Source organism: Lemur catta, chromosome 6, assembly GCF_020740605.2.
Source record: "Lemur catta isolate mLemCat1 chromosome 6, mLemCat1.pri, whole genome shotgun sequence".
In the NCBI taxonomy this organism is placed as follows: Eukaryota; Metazoa; Chordata; class Mammalia; order Primates; family Lemuridae; genus Lemur; species Lemur catta.
Genome location: NC_059133.1, coordinates 104,176,957 through 104,191,439, shown reverse-complemented (window position 1 = coordinate 104,191,439; position 14,483 = coordinate 104,176,957).

Here is a 14,483-nt window from a genome sequence, read left to right as displayed (position 1 = left end):
CCTAGGATAGTGTTAGGTTTAGGGTTAGGGATATCATTAGGCCTAGGATATTGTTACGGTTAGGGTTAGCATCAGCCCTAGGATAGTGTTAGAGTTAGGGTTAGGGTTAGCATCAGCCCTAGGATAGTGTTAGGGTTAGGGTTAGGGTTAGCATCAGCCCTAGGATAGCGTTAGGGTTAGGGTTAGGGTTAGCATCAGCCCTAGGATATTATTAGGGTTACGGTTAGCATCAGCCCTAGGATAGTGTTAGGGTTAGGGTTAGGGTTAGCACCAGGCCTAGGATAGTGTTAGTGTTAGGGTTAGCATCAGCCTTAGGATAGTGTTAGGGTTAGGGTTAGGGTTAGCATCAGCCGTAGGATAGTGTTAGGGTTAGGGTTAGCCTCAGCCCTAGGATAGTGTTAGAGTTAGTGTTAGGGTTAGCATCAGCCCTAGGATAGTGTTAGGGTTAGGGTTAGCGTTAGCACCAGCGCTAGGATCGTGTTAGTGTTAGGGTTAGCATCAGCCCTAGGATAGCGTTAGGGTTAGGGTTAGGGTTAGGGTTAGCGTTAGCATCAGCTCTAGGATAGTGTTAGGGTTAGGGTTAGGGTTAACATCAGCCCTAGGATAGTGTTAGGGTTAGGGTTAGCATCAGCCCTAGGATAGTGTTAGGGTTAGGGTTAGGGTTAGCATCAGCCCTAGGATAGTGTTAGGGTTAGGGTTAGCATCAGCCCTAGGATAGTGTTATGGTTAGTGTTAGGGTTAGCATCAGCCCTAGGATAGTGTTAGGGTTAGGGTTAGCATCAGCCCTAGGATAGTGTTAGGGTTAGGGTTATGGTTAGCATCAGCCCTAGGATAGTGTTAGGGTTAGGGTTAGCATCAACCCTAGGATAGTGTTAGGGTTAGGGTTAGGGTTTGCATCAGCCCTAGGATAGTGTTAGGGTTAGGGTTAGCCTGAGCCCTAGGAGAGTGTTAGGGTTAGGGATAGGGTTAGCATCAGGCCTAGGATAGTGTTAGGGTTAGGGTTAGGGTTAGCATCAGCCCTAGGATAGTGTTAGTGTTAGGGTTAGCATCAGGCCTAGCATAGTGTTAGGGTTAGCGTTAGCATCAGCCCTAGGAGAGTGTTAGGGTTAGGGTTAGGGTTAGCATCAGCCCTAGGATAGTGTTAGGGTTAGGGTTAGCATCAGACCTAGGATAGTGTTAGGGTTAGGGTTAGGGTTAGCATCAGCCCTAGGATAGTGTAAGTGTTAGGATTAGGGTTAGCATCAGGCCTAGGATAGTGTTAGGGTTAGGGTTAGCATCAGCACTAGGATAGTGTAAGGGTTAGGGTTAGGGTTAGCATCAACCCTAGGATAGTGTTAGGGTTAGGGTTAGGGTTATCATCAGGCCTAGGATAGTGTTAGGGTTAGGGTTAACATCAGCTCTAGGATTGTGTTAGGGTTAGGGTTAGGGTTAGCATCAGCCCTAGGATAGTGTTAAGGTTAGGGCTAGGGTTATCATCAGGCCTAGGATAGTGTGAGGGCTAGGGTTAGCATCAGACTTAGGATAGTGTTAGGGTTAGGGTTAGGGTTAGCATCAGCCATAGGATAGTGTTAGGGTTAGGGTTAGGGTTAGCATCAGCCCTAGGATAGTGTTAGGGTTAGGGTTAGGGTTAGCATCAGCCCTAGGATAGTGTTAGGGTTAGGGTTAGCATCAGCCCTAGGATAGTGTTAGGGTTAGGGTTAGGGTTAGCATCAGCCCTGGGATAGTGTTAGGGTTAGGGTTAGCATCAACCCTAGGATAGTGTTAGGGTTACGGTTAGGATTAGCATCAGCCCTAGGATAGTGTTAGGGTTAGGGTTAGCCTCAGCCCTAGGAGAGTGTTAGGGTTAGGGATAGGGTTAGCATCAGGCCTAGGATAGTGTTAGGGTTAGGGTTAGGGTTAGCATCAGCCCTAGGATAGTGTTAGGGTTAGGGTTAGCATCAGGCCTAGGATAGTGTTAGGGTTACAGTTAGCATCAGCCCTAGGAGAGTGTTAGGGTTAGTGTTAGGGTTAGCATCAGCCCTAGGATAGTGTTAGGGTTAGGGTTAATATCAGCCCTAGGATAATGTTCGGGTTAGGGTTAGGGTTAGCATCAGCCCTAGGATAGTGTTAGGTTTAGGGTTAGCATCAGACCTAGGATAGGGTTAGGGTTAGGGTTAGGGTTAGCATCAGCCCTAGGATAGTGTCAGTGTTAGGGTTAGGATTAGCTTCAGGCCTAGGATAGTGTTAGGGTTAGGGTTAGCATCAGCCCCAGGATAGTGTTAGGGTTAGGGATAGGGTTAGCATCAGCCCTAGGATAGTGTTAGGGTTAGGGTTAGGGTTACCATCAGCCCTAGGATAGTAATAGGGTTAGGGTTAGCATCAGCCCTAGGATAGTGTTAGGGTTAGGGTTAGGGTTAGCACCAGGCCTAGGATAGTGTTAGTATTAGGGTTAGCATCAGCCTTAGGATAGTGTTAGGGTTAGGGTTAGGGTTAGCATCAGCCGTAGGATAGTGTTTGGGTTAGGGTTAGCCTCAGCCCTAAGATAGTGTTAGAGTTAGGGTTTGGGTTAGCATCAGCCCTAGGATAGTGTTAGGGTTAGGGTTACGGTTAGCATCAGCCCTAGGATAGTGTTAGGGTTAGGGTTAACATATACCCTAGGTTATTGTTAGGGTTAGGGTTAGGGTTATCATCAGGCCTAGGATAGTGTTAGGGTTACAGTTAGCATCAGCCCTAGGAGAGTGTTAGGGTTAGGGTTAACATAAACCCTAGGTTAGTGTTAGGGTTAGGGTTAGGGTTAGCATCAGCTCTAGGATAGTGTTAGGGATAGGATTCGGGTTAGCATCAGCCCTAGGATAGTGTTAGGGTTAGGGTTAGGGTTAGCATCAGCCCTAGGATAGTGTTAGTGTTAGTGTTAGCATCAACCCTAGGGTAGTGTTAGGGTTAGGGTTAGGGTTAGCATCAGCCCTAGGATAGTGTTAGGGTTAGGCTTAGCCTCAGCCCTAGGAGAGTGTTAGGGTTAGGGATAGGGTTAGCATCAGGCCTAGGATAGTGTTAGGGTTAGGGTTAGGGTTAGCATCAGCCCTAGGATAGTGTTAGGGTTAGGGTTAGCATCAGCTCTAGGATAGTGTTAGGGTTACAGTTAGCATCAGCCCTAGGAGAGTGTTAGGGTTAGGGTTAGGGTTAGCATCAGCCCTAGGATAGTGTTAGGGTTAGGGTTAACATCAGCCCTAGGATAGTGTTCGGGTTAGGGTTAGGGTTAGCATCAGCCCTAGGATATTGTTAGCTTTAGGGTTAGCATCAGACCTAGGATAGTGTTAGGGTTAGGGTTATGGTTAGCATCAGCCCTAGGATAGTGTAAGTGTTAGGGTTAGGATTAGCATCAGGCCTAGGATAGTGTTAGGGTTAGGGTTAGCATCAGCCCTAGGATAGTGTTAGGGTTAGGGATAGGGTTAGCATCAGCCCTAGGATAGTGTTAGGGTTAGGGTTAGGGTTAGCATCAGCCCTAGGATAGTAATAGGGTTAGGGTTAGCATCAGCCCTAGGATAGTGTTAGGGTTAGGGTTAGGGTTAGCACCAGGCCTAGGATAGTGTTAGTGTTAGGGTTAGCATCAGCCTTAGGATAGTGTTAGGGTTAGGGTTAGGGTTAGCATCAGCCGTAGGATAGTGTTTGGGTTAGGGTTAGCCTCAGCCCTAAGATAGTGTTAGAGTTAGGGTTAGGGTTAGCATCAGCCCTAGGATAGTGTTAGGGTTAGGGTTAGGGTTAGCATCAGCCCTAGGATAGTGTTAGGGTTAGGGTTAAACATAAACCCTAGGATAGTGTTAGGGTTATGGTTAGGGTTATCATCAGGCCTAGGATAGTGTTAGGGTTAGGGTTAGCATCAGCTCTAGGATAGTGTTAGGGATAGGGTTAGGGTTAGCATCAGCCCTAGGATAGTGTTAAGGTTAGGGTTCGGGTTATCATCAGGCCTAGGATAGTGTGAGGGCTAGGGTTAGCATCACAATTAGGATAGTGTTAGGGTTAGGGTTAGGGTTAGCATCAGCACTAGGATAGTGTTAGGTTTAGGTTTAGGGTTAGCATCAGCCCTAGGATAGTGTTAGGGTTAGGGTTAGGGTTAGCATCAGCCCTAGGATAGTGTTAGGGTTAGGGTTAGGGTTAGCATCAGCCCTAGGATAGTGTTAGGGTTAGGGTTAGCATCAACCCTAGGATACTGTTAGGGTTAGGGTTAGGATTAGCATCAGCCCTAGGATAGTTTTAGGGTTAAGGTTAGCCTCAGCCCTAGGAGAGTGTTAGGGTTAGGGATAGGGTTAGCATCAGGCCTAGGATAGTGTTAGGGTTAGGGTTAGGGTTAGCATCAGCCCTAGGATAGTGTTAGGGTTAGGGTTAGCATCAGGCCTAGGATAGTGTTAGGGTTACAGTTAGCATCAGCCCTAGGAGAGGGTTAGGGTTAGGGTTAGGGTTAGCATCAGCCCTAGGATAGTGTTAGGGTTAGGGTTAACATCAGCCCTAGGATAATGTTCGGGTTAGGGTTAGGGTTAGCATCATCCCTAGGATAGTGTTAGGTTTAGGGTTAGCATCAGACCTAGGATAGTGTTAGGGTTAGGGTTAGGGTTAGCATCAGCCCTAGGATAGTGTCAGTGTTAGGGTTAGGATTAGCTTCAGGCCTAGGATAGTGTTAGGGTTAGGGTTAGCATCAGCCCTAGGAGAGGGTTAGAGTTAGGGTTAGGGTTAGCATCAGCCCTAGGATAGTGTTAGGGTTAGGGTTTGGGTTAGCATCAGCCCTAGGATAGTGTTAGTGTTAGGGTTAGCATCAGCCCTAGGATAGTGTTAGCGTTAGGGTTAGGGTTAGCATCAGCCCTAGGATAGTGTTATGGTTAGGGTTAGCCTCAGCCCTAGGAGAGTGTTAGGGTTAGGGATAGGGTTAGAATCAGGCCTAGGATAGTGTTAGGGTTAGGGTTAGCGTTACCATCAGGCCTAGGATAGTGTTAGGTTTACGGTTAGAATCAGCCCTAGGATAGTGTTAGGGTTAGGGTTAGGGTTAGCATCAGCCCTAGGATAGTGTTAGGTTTAGGGTTAGGGATATCATTAGGCCTAGGATATTGTTACGGTTAGGGTTAGCATCAGCCCTAGGATAGTGTTAGAGTTAGGGTTAGGGTTAGCATCAGCCCTAGGATAGTGTTAGGGGTAGGGTTAGGGTTAGCATCAGCCCTAGGATAGTGTTACGGTTAGGGTTAGGGTTAGCATCAGCCCTAGGATATTATTAGGGTTAGGGTTAGCATCAGCCCTAGGATAGTGTTAGGGTTAGGGTTAGGGTTAGCACCAGGCCTAGGATAGTGTTAGGGTTACGCTTAGAATCAGCCCTAGGATAGTGTTAGGGTTAGGGTTAGGGTTAGCATCAGCCCTAGGATAGTGTTAGGGTTAGGGTTAGCATCAGGCCTAGGATAGTGTTGGGGTTAGGGTTAGGGTTATCATCAGGCCTAGGATATTGTTAGGGTTAGGGTTAGCATAATCCCCAGGATAGTGTTAGGGTTAGGGTTAGGGTTAGCATCAGCCCTAGGATAGTGTTAGGGTTAGGGTTAGGGTTAGCATCAGCCCTAGGATAGTGTTAGGTTTAGGGTTATGGATATCATCAGGCCTAGGATAGTGTTAGGGTTAGGGTTAGCATCAGCTCTAGGATAGTGTTAGGGATAGGGTTAGGGTTAGCATTAGCCCTAGGATAGTGTTAACGTTAGGCTTCGGGTTATCATCAGGCCTAGGATAGTGTGAGGGCTAGGGTTAGCATCAGACTTAGGATAGTGTTAGGGTTAGGGTTAGGGTTAGCATCAGCCCTAGGATAGTGTTAAGGTTAGGTTTCGGGTTATCATCAGGCCTAGGATAGTGTGAGGGCTAGGGTTAGCATCAACCCTAGGGTAGTGTTAGGGTTAGGGTTAGGGTTAGCATCAGCCCTAGGATAGTGTTAGTGTTAGGGTTAGCATCAGCCCTAGGATAGTGTTAGGGTTAGGGTTAGGGTTAGCATCAGCCCTAGGATAGTGTTAGGGTTAGTGTTAGCATCAACCCTAGGGTAGTGTTAGGGTTAGGGTTAGGGTTAGCATCAGCCCTAGGATAGTGTTAGGGTTAGGGTTAGCCTCAGCCCTAGGAGAGTGTTAGTGTTAGGGATAGGGTTAGCATCAGGCCTAGGATAGTGTTAGGGTTAGGGTTAGGGTTAGCATCAGCCCTAGGATAGTGTTAGGGTTAGGGTTAGCATCAGGCCTAGGATAGTGTTAGGGTTACAGTTAGCATCAGCCCTAGGAGAGTGTTAGGGTTAGGGTTAGGGTTAGCATCAGCCCTAGGATAGTGTTAGGGTTAGGGTTAACATCAGCCCTAGTATAGTGTTCGGGTTAGGGTTAGGGTTAGCATCAGACCTAGGATAGTGTTAGGGTTAGGGTTATGGTTAGCATCAGCCCTAGGATAGTGTAAGTGTTAGGGTTAGGATTAGCATCAGGCCTAGGATAGTGCTAGGGTTAGGGTTAGCATCAGCCCTAGGATAGTGTTAGGGTTAGGGATAGGGTAAGCATCAGCCCTAGGATAGTGTTAGGGTTAGGGTTAGGGTTAGCATCAGCCCTAGGATAGTAATATGGTTAGGGTTAGCATCAGCCCTAGGATAGTGTTAGGGTTAGGGTTAGGGTTAGCACCAGGCCTAGGATAGTGTTAGTGTTAGGGTTAGCATCAGCCTTAGGATAGAGTTAGGGTTAGGGTTAGGGTTAGCATCAGCCGTAGGATAGTGTTTGGGTTAGGGTTAGCCTCAGCCCTAAGATAGTGTTAGAGTTAGGGTTAGGGTTAGCATCAGCCCTAGGATAGTGTTAGGGTTAGGGTTAGGGTTAGCATCAGCCCTAGGATAGTGTTAGGGTTAGGGTTAACATAAACCCTAGGATAGTGTTAGGGTTATGGTTAGGGTCATCATCATGCCTAGGATAGTGTTAGGGTTAGGGTTAGCATCAGCTCTAGGATAGTGTTAGGGATAGGGTTAGGGTTAGCATCAGCCCTAGGATAGTGTAAAGGTTAGGGTTCGGGTTATCATCAGGCCTAGGATAGTGTGAGGGCTAGGGTTAGCATCACACTTAGGATAGTGTTAGGGTTAGTGTTAGGGTTAGCATCAGCCCTAGGATAGTGTTAGGGTTAGCGTTAGCATCAGCCCTATGAGAGTGTTAGGGTTAGGGATAGGTTTAGCATCAGGCCTATAATAGTGTTAGGGTTAGGGTTAGGGTTAGCATCAGCCCTAGGATAGTGTTAGGGTTAGGGTTAGCATCAGGCCTAGGATAGTGTTAGGGTTAGGGTTAGCATCAGCACTAGGATAGTGTTAGGTTTAGGGTTAGGGTTAGCATCAGCCCTAGGATAGTGTAAGTGTTAGGGTTAGGGTTAGCATCAGGCCGAGGATAGTGTTAGGGTTAGGGTTAGCATCGGCCCTAGGATAGTGTTAGGGTTAGGGTTAGGGTTAGCATCAGCCATAGGATAGTGTTAGGGTTAGGGTTAGGGTTAGCATCAGCCCTAGGATAGTGTTAGTGTTAGGGTTAGCATCAGCCCTAGGAGAGTGTTAGGGTTAGGGTTAGGGTTAGCATCCGCCGTAGGATAGTGTTAGGGTTAGGGTTAGGGTTAGCATCAGCCCTAGGATAGTGTTAGGGTTAGGGTTAACATAAACCCTAGCATAGTGTTAGGGTTAGGGTTAGGGTTATCATCAGACCTAGGATAGTGTTAGGGTTAGGGATAGTGTTAGCATCAGCCCTAGGATAGTGTTAGGGTTATGGTTAGGTTTAGCATCAGCCCTAGGATAGTGTTAGGGTAAGGGTTAGGGTTAGCATCAGGCCTAGGATAGTGTTAGGGTAACGGTTAGAATCAGCCCTAGGATAGTGTTAGGGTTAAGGTTAGGGTTAGCATCAGCCCTAGGATAGTGTTAGGTTTAGGGTTATGGATATCATCAGGCCTAGGATATTGTTAGGGTTAGGGTTAGCATAAGCCCCAGGATAGTGTTAGGGTTAGGGTTAGGGTTAGCATCAGTTCAAGGATAGTGTTAGGCTTAGAGTTAGGGTTAGCATCAGCCCTAGGATAGTGTTAGGGTTAGGGTTAGCATCAGCCATAGGATAGTGTTAGGGTTAGGGTTTGGGTTAGCATCAGCCCTAGGACAGTGTTAGCGTTAGGGTTAGGGTTAGAATCAGCCCTAGCATAGTGTTAGGGTTAGGGTTAGCCTCAGCCCTAGGAGAGTGTTAGGGTTAGGGATAGTGTTAGCATCAGGCCTAGGATAGTGTTAGGGTTAGGGTTAGAATCAGCCCTAGGATAGTGTTAGGGTTAGGGTTAGGGTTAGCATAAGCCCTAGGATAGTGTTAGGGTTAGGGTTAGCATCAGCCCTACGATAGTGTTAGGGTAATGGTAGGGTTATCATCAGGCCTAGGATAGTGTTAGGGTTAGGGTTAGCATCAGCTCTAGGATAGTGTTAGGGTTAGGGTTAGGGTTAGCATCAGCCCTAGGATAGTGTTAGGGTTAGGGTTATCCTCAGCCCTAGGAGAGTGTTAGGGTTAGGGATAGGGTTATCATCAGGCCTAGGATAGTGTTAGGGTTAGGGTTAGGGTTAGCATCAGCCCTAGGATAGTGTTAGGGTTAGGGTTAGCATCAGGCCTAGGATGGTGTTAGTTTTACGGTTAGCATCAGCCCTAGGAGAGTGTTAGGGTTAGGGTTAGGGTTAGCATCAGCCCTAGGATAGTGTTAGTGTTAGGGTTAACATCAGCCCTAGGATAGCGTTCGGGTTAGGGTTAGGGTTAGCATCAGCCCTAGAATAGTGTTAGGGTTAGGGTTAGCACCAGGCCTATGATAGTGTTAGGGTTAGGGTTAGCATCAGCCTTAGGATAGTGTTAGGGTTAGGGTTAGGGTTAGCATCAGCCGTATAATAGTGTTAGGGTTAGGGTTAGCCTCAGCCCTAGGGTAGTGTTAGAGTTCGGGTTAGTGTTAGCATCAGCCCTAGGATAGTGTTATGGTTAGGGTTTGGGTTAGCATCAGCCCTAGGATAGTGTTAGTGTTAGGGTTAGCATCAGCCCTAGGATAGTGTTAGCGTTAGGGTTAGGGTTAGCATCAGCCCTAGGATAGTGTTATGGTTAGGGTTAGCCTCAGCCCTAGGAGAGTGTTAGGGTTAGGGATAGGGTTAGAATCAGGCCTAGGATAGTGTTAGGGTTAGGGTTAGCGTTACCATCAGGCCTAGGATAGTGTTAGGGTTACGGTTAGAATCAGCCCTAGGATAGTGTTAGGGTTAGGGTTAGGGTTAGCATCAGCCCTAGGATAGTGTTAGGTTTAGGGTTAGGGATATCATTAGGCCTAGGATATTGTTACGGTTAGGGTTACCATCAGCCCTAGGATAGTGTTAGAGTTAGGGTTAGGGTTAGCATCAGCCCTAGGATAGTGTAAGGGTTAGGGTTAGGGTTAGCATCAGCCCTAGGATAGTGTTACGGTTAGGGTTAGGGTTAGCATCAGCCCTAGGATATTATTAGGGTTAGGGTTAGCATCAGCCCTAGGATAGTGTTAGGGTTAGGGTTAGGGTTAGCACCAGGCCTAGGATAGTGTTAGTGTTAGGGTTAGCATCAGCCTTAGGATAGTGTTAGGGTTAGGGTTAGGGTTAGCATCAGCCGTAGGATAGTGTTAGGGTTAGGGTTAGCCTCAGCCCTAGGATAGTGTTAGAGTTAGTGTTAGGGTTAGCATCAGCCCTAGGATAGTGTTAGGGTTAGGGTTAGCGTTAGCATCAGCGCTAGGATAGTGTTAGTGTTAGGGTTAGCATCAGCCCTAGGATAGTGTTAGGGTTAGGGTTAGGGTTAGCATCAGCCCTAGGATAGCATTAGGGTTAGGGTTAGGGTTAGGGTTAGCGTTAGCATCAGCTCTAGGATAGTGTTAGGGTTAGGGTTAGGGTTAGCATCAGCCCTAGGATAGTGTTAGGGTTAGGGTTAGCCTCAGCCCTAGGATAGTGTTAGGGTTAGGGTTAGGGTTAGCATGAGCCCTAGGATAGTGTTAGGGTTAGGGTTAGCATCAGCCGTAGGATAGTGTTAGGATTAGGGTTATGGTTATCATCAGCCCTAGCATAGTGTTAGGGTTAGGGTTAGCATCAACCCTAGGATAGTGTTAGGGTTAGGGTTAGGGTTAGCATCAGCCCTAGGATGGTGTTAGGGTTATGGTTAGCCTCAGCCCTAGGAGAGTGTTAGGGTTAGGGATAGGGTTAGCATCAGGCCTAGGATAGTGTTAGGGTTAGGGTTAGGGTTAGCATCAGCCCTAGGATAGTGTTAGTGTTAGGGTTAGCATCAGGCCTAGGATAGTGTTAGGGTTAGGGTTAGCATCAGCCCTAGGAGAGTGTTAGGGTTAGGGTTAGGGTTAGCATCAGCCCTAGGATAGTGTTAGGTTTAGGGTTAGCATCACACCTAGGATAGTGTTAGGGTTAGGGTTAGGGTTAGCATCAGCCCTAGGATAGTGTAAGTGTTAGGATTAGGGTTAGCATCAGTCCTAGGATAGTGTTAGGGTTAGGGTTAGCATCAGCCCAAGGATAGTGTAAGGGTTAGGGTTAGGGTTAGCATCAACCCTAGGATAGTCTTAGGGTTAGGGTTAGGGTTAGCATCAGCCCTAGGATAGTATTAGTGTTAGGGTTAGCATCAACCCTAGGATAGTGTTAGGGTTAGGGTTAGGGTTAGCACCAGGCCCAGGATAGTGTTAGTGTTAGGGTTAGCATCAGCCTTAGGATAGTGTTAGGGTTAGGGTTAGGGTTAGCATCAGCCGTAGGATAGTGTTTGGGTTAGGGTTAGCCTCAGCCCTAAGATAGTGTTAGAGTTAGGGTTAGGGTTAGCATCAGCCCTAGGTTAGTGTTCGGGTTAGGGTTAGGGTTAGCATCAGCCCTAGGATAGTGTTAGTGTTAGGGTTATCATCAGCCCTAGGATAGTGTTAGGGTTAGGGTTAGCGTTAGCATCCGCCCTAGGATAGTGTTAGGGTTAGGGGTAGGGTTAGCATCAGCCCTAGGATAGTGTTAGGTTTAGGGTTAACATAAACCCTAGGATAGTGTTAGGGTTAGGGTTAGGGTTATCATCAGGCCTAGGATAGTGTTATGGTTAGGGTTAGGGTTAGCATCAGTTCAAGGATAGTGTTAGGCTTAGCGTTAGGGTTATCATCAGCCCTAGGATAGTGTTAGGGTTAGGGTTAGCGTTAGCATCCGCCCTAGGATAGTGTTAGGGTTAGGGGTAGGGTTAGCATCAGCCCTAGGATAGTGTTAGGGTTAGGGTTAGCATCAGCCCTAGGATAGTGTTAGGATTAGGGTTAGGGTTATCATCAGGCCTAGGATAGTGTTAAGGTTAGGGTTAACATCAGCTCTAGGATAGTGTTAGAGTTAGGGTTAGGGTTAGCATCAACCCTAGGATAGTGTTAAGGTTAGGTTCAGGGTTATCATCAGGCCTAGGATAGTGTGAGGGCTAGGGTTAGCATCAGACTTAGGATAGTGTTAGGGTTAGGGTTAGGGTTAGCATCAGCCCTAGGATAGTGTTAGGGTTAGGGTTAGGGTTAGCATCAGCCCTAGGATAGTGTTAGGGTTAGGGTTAGGGTTAGCATCAGCCCTAGGATAGTGTTAGGGTTAGGGTTAGCATCAGCCCTAGCATAGTGTTAGGGTTAGGGTTAGGGTTAGCATCAGGCCTAGGATAGTGTTAGTGTTAGGGTTAGGGTTAGCATCAGCCCTAGGATAGTGTTAGGGTTAGGGTTAGCATCAGGCCTAGGATAGTGTTAGGGTTACAGTTAGCATCAGCCCTAGGAGAGTGTTAGGGTTAGGGTTAGGGTTAGCATCAGCCCTAGGATAGTGTTAGGGTTAGGGTTAACATCAGCCCTAGGATAATGTTCGGGTTAGGGTTAGGGTTAGCATCAGCCCTAGGATAGTGTTAGGTTTAGGGTTAGCATCAGACCTAGGATAGTGTTAGGGTTAGGGTTAGGGTTAGCATCAGCCCTAGGATAGTGTCAGTGTTAGGGTTAGGATTAGCTTCAGGCCTAGGAGAGTGTTAAGGTTAGGGTTAGCATCAGCCCTAGGATAGTGTTAGGGTTAGGGATAGGGTTAGCATTAGCCCTAGGATAGTGTTAGGGATAGGGTTAGGGTTACCATCAGCCCTAGGATAGTAATAGGGTTAGGGTTAGCATCAGCCCTAGGATAGTGTTAGGGTTAGGGTTAGGGTTAGCACCAGGCCTAGGATAGTGTTAGTATTAGGGTTAGCATCAGCCCTAGGATAGTGTTAGGGTTAGGGTTAGGGTTAGCACCAGGCCTAGGATAGTGTTAGTATTAGGGTTAGCATCAGCCTTAGGATAGTGTTAGGGTTAGGGTTAGGGTTAGCATCAGCCCTAGGATAGTGTTAGGGTTAGGGTTAACATAAACCCTAGGTTAGTGTTAGGGTTAGGGTTAGGGTTATCATCAGGCCTAGGATAGTGTTAGGGTTAAGGTTAGCATCAGCTCTAGGATAGTGTTAGCGATAGGGTTAGGGTTATCATTAGGCCTAGGATAGTGTGAGGGCTAGGGTTAGCATCAGACTTAGGATAGTGTTAGGGTTAGGGTTAGGGTTAGCATCAGCCCTAGATAGTGTTAGGGTTAGGGTTAGCATCAGCCCTAGGAGAGTGTTAGGGTTAGGGATAAGTTTAGCATCAGGCCTAGGATAGTGTTAGGGTTAGGGTTAGGGTTAGCATCAGCCCTAGGATAGTGTTAGGGTTAGGGTTAGGGTTAGCATCAGCCCTAGGATAGTGTTAGGTTTAGGGTTATGGATATCATCAGGCCTAGGATAGTGTTAGGGTTAGGGTTAGCATCAGCTCTAGGATAGTGTTAGGGATAGGGTTAGGGTTAGCATTAGCCCTAGGATAGTGTTAACGTTAGGTTTCGGGTTATCATCAGGCCTAGGATAGTGTGAGGGCTAGGGTTAGCATCAGACTTAGGATAGTGTTAGGGTTAGGGTTAGGGTTAGCATCAGCCCTAGGATAGTGTTAAGGTTAGGTTTCGGGTTATCATCAGGCCTAGGATAGTGTTAGTGTTAGGGTTAGCATCAGCCCTAGGATAGTGTTAGTGTTAGGGTTAGCATCAGCCCTAGGATAGTGTTAGGGTTAGGGTTAGGTTTAGCATCAGCCCTAGGATAGTGTTAGGGTTAGTGTTAGCATCAACCCTAGGGTAGTGTTAGGGTTAGGGTTAGGGTTAGCATCAGCCCTAGGATAGTGTTAGGGTTAGGGTTAGCCTCAGCCCTAGGAGAGTGTTAGGGTTAGGGATAGGGTTAGCATCAGGCCTAGGATATTGTTAGGGTTAGGGTTAGGGATAGCATCAGCCCTAGGATAGTGTTAGGGTTAGGGTTAGGGTTAGCATCAGCCGTAGGATAGTGTTTGGGTTAGGGTTAGCCTCAGCCCTAAGATAGTGTTAGAGTTAGGGTTAGGGTTAGCATCAGCCCTAGGTTAGTGTTCGGGTTAGGGTTAGGGTTAGCATCAGCCCTAGGATAGTGTTAGTGTTAGGGTTATCATCAGCCCTAGGATAGTGTTAGGGTTAGGGTTAGCGTTAGCATCCGCCCTAGGATAGTGTTAGGGTTAGGGGTAGGGTTAGCATCAGCCCTAGGATAGTGTTAGGTTTAGGGTTAACATAAACCCTAGGATAGTGTTAGGGTTAGGGTTAGGGTTATCATCAGGCCTAGGATAGTGTTATGGTTAGGGTTAGGGTTAGCATCAGTTCAAGGATAGTGTTAGGCTTAGCGTTAGGGTTAGCATCAGCCTTAGGATAGTGTTAGGGTTAGAGTTAGGGTTAGCATCAGGCCTAGGATAGTGTTAGGGTTAGGGTTAGCATCAGCCCTAGGATAGTGTAAGGGTTAGGGTTAGGGTTAGCATCAACCCTAGGATAGTCTTAGGGTTAGGGTTAGGGTTAGCATCAGCCCTAGGATAGTATTAGTGTTAGGGTTAGCATCAACCCTAGGATAGTGTTAGGGTTAGGGTTAGGGTTAGCACCAGGCCCAGGATAGTGTTAGTGTTAGGGTTAGCATCAGCCTTAGGATAGTGTTAGGGTTAGGGTTAGGGTTAGCATCAGCCGTAGGATAGTGTTTGGGTTAGGGTTAGCCTCAGCCCTAAGATAGTGTTAGAGTTAGGGTTAGGGTTAGCATCAGCCCTAGGTTAGTGTTCGGGTTAGGGTTAGGGTTAGCATCAGCCCTAGGATAGTGTTAGTGTTAGGGTTATCATCAGCCCTAGGATAGTGTTAGGGTTAGGGTTAGCGTTAGCATCCGCCCTAGGATAGTGTTAGGGTTAGGGTTAGGGTTAGCATCAGCCCTAGGATAGTGTTAGGTTTAGGGTTAACATAAACCCTAGGATAGTGTTAGGGTTAGGGTTAGGGTTATCATCAGGCCTAGGATAGTGTTATGGTTAGGGTTAGGGTTAGCATCAGTTCAAGGAAAGTGTTAGGCTTAGCGTTAGGGTTAGCATCAGCCTTAGGATAGTGTTAGGGTTAGAGTTAGGGTTAGCATCAGCCC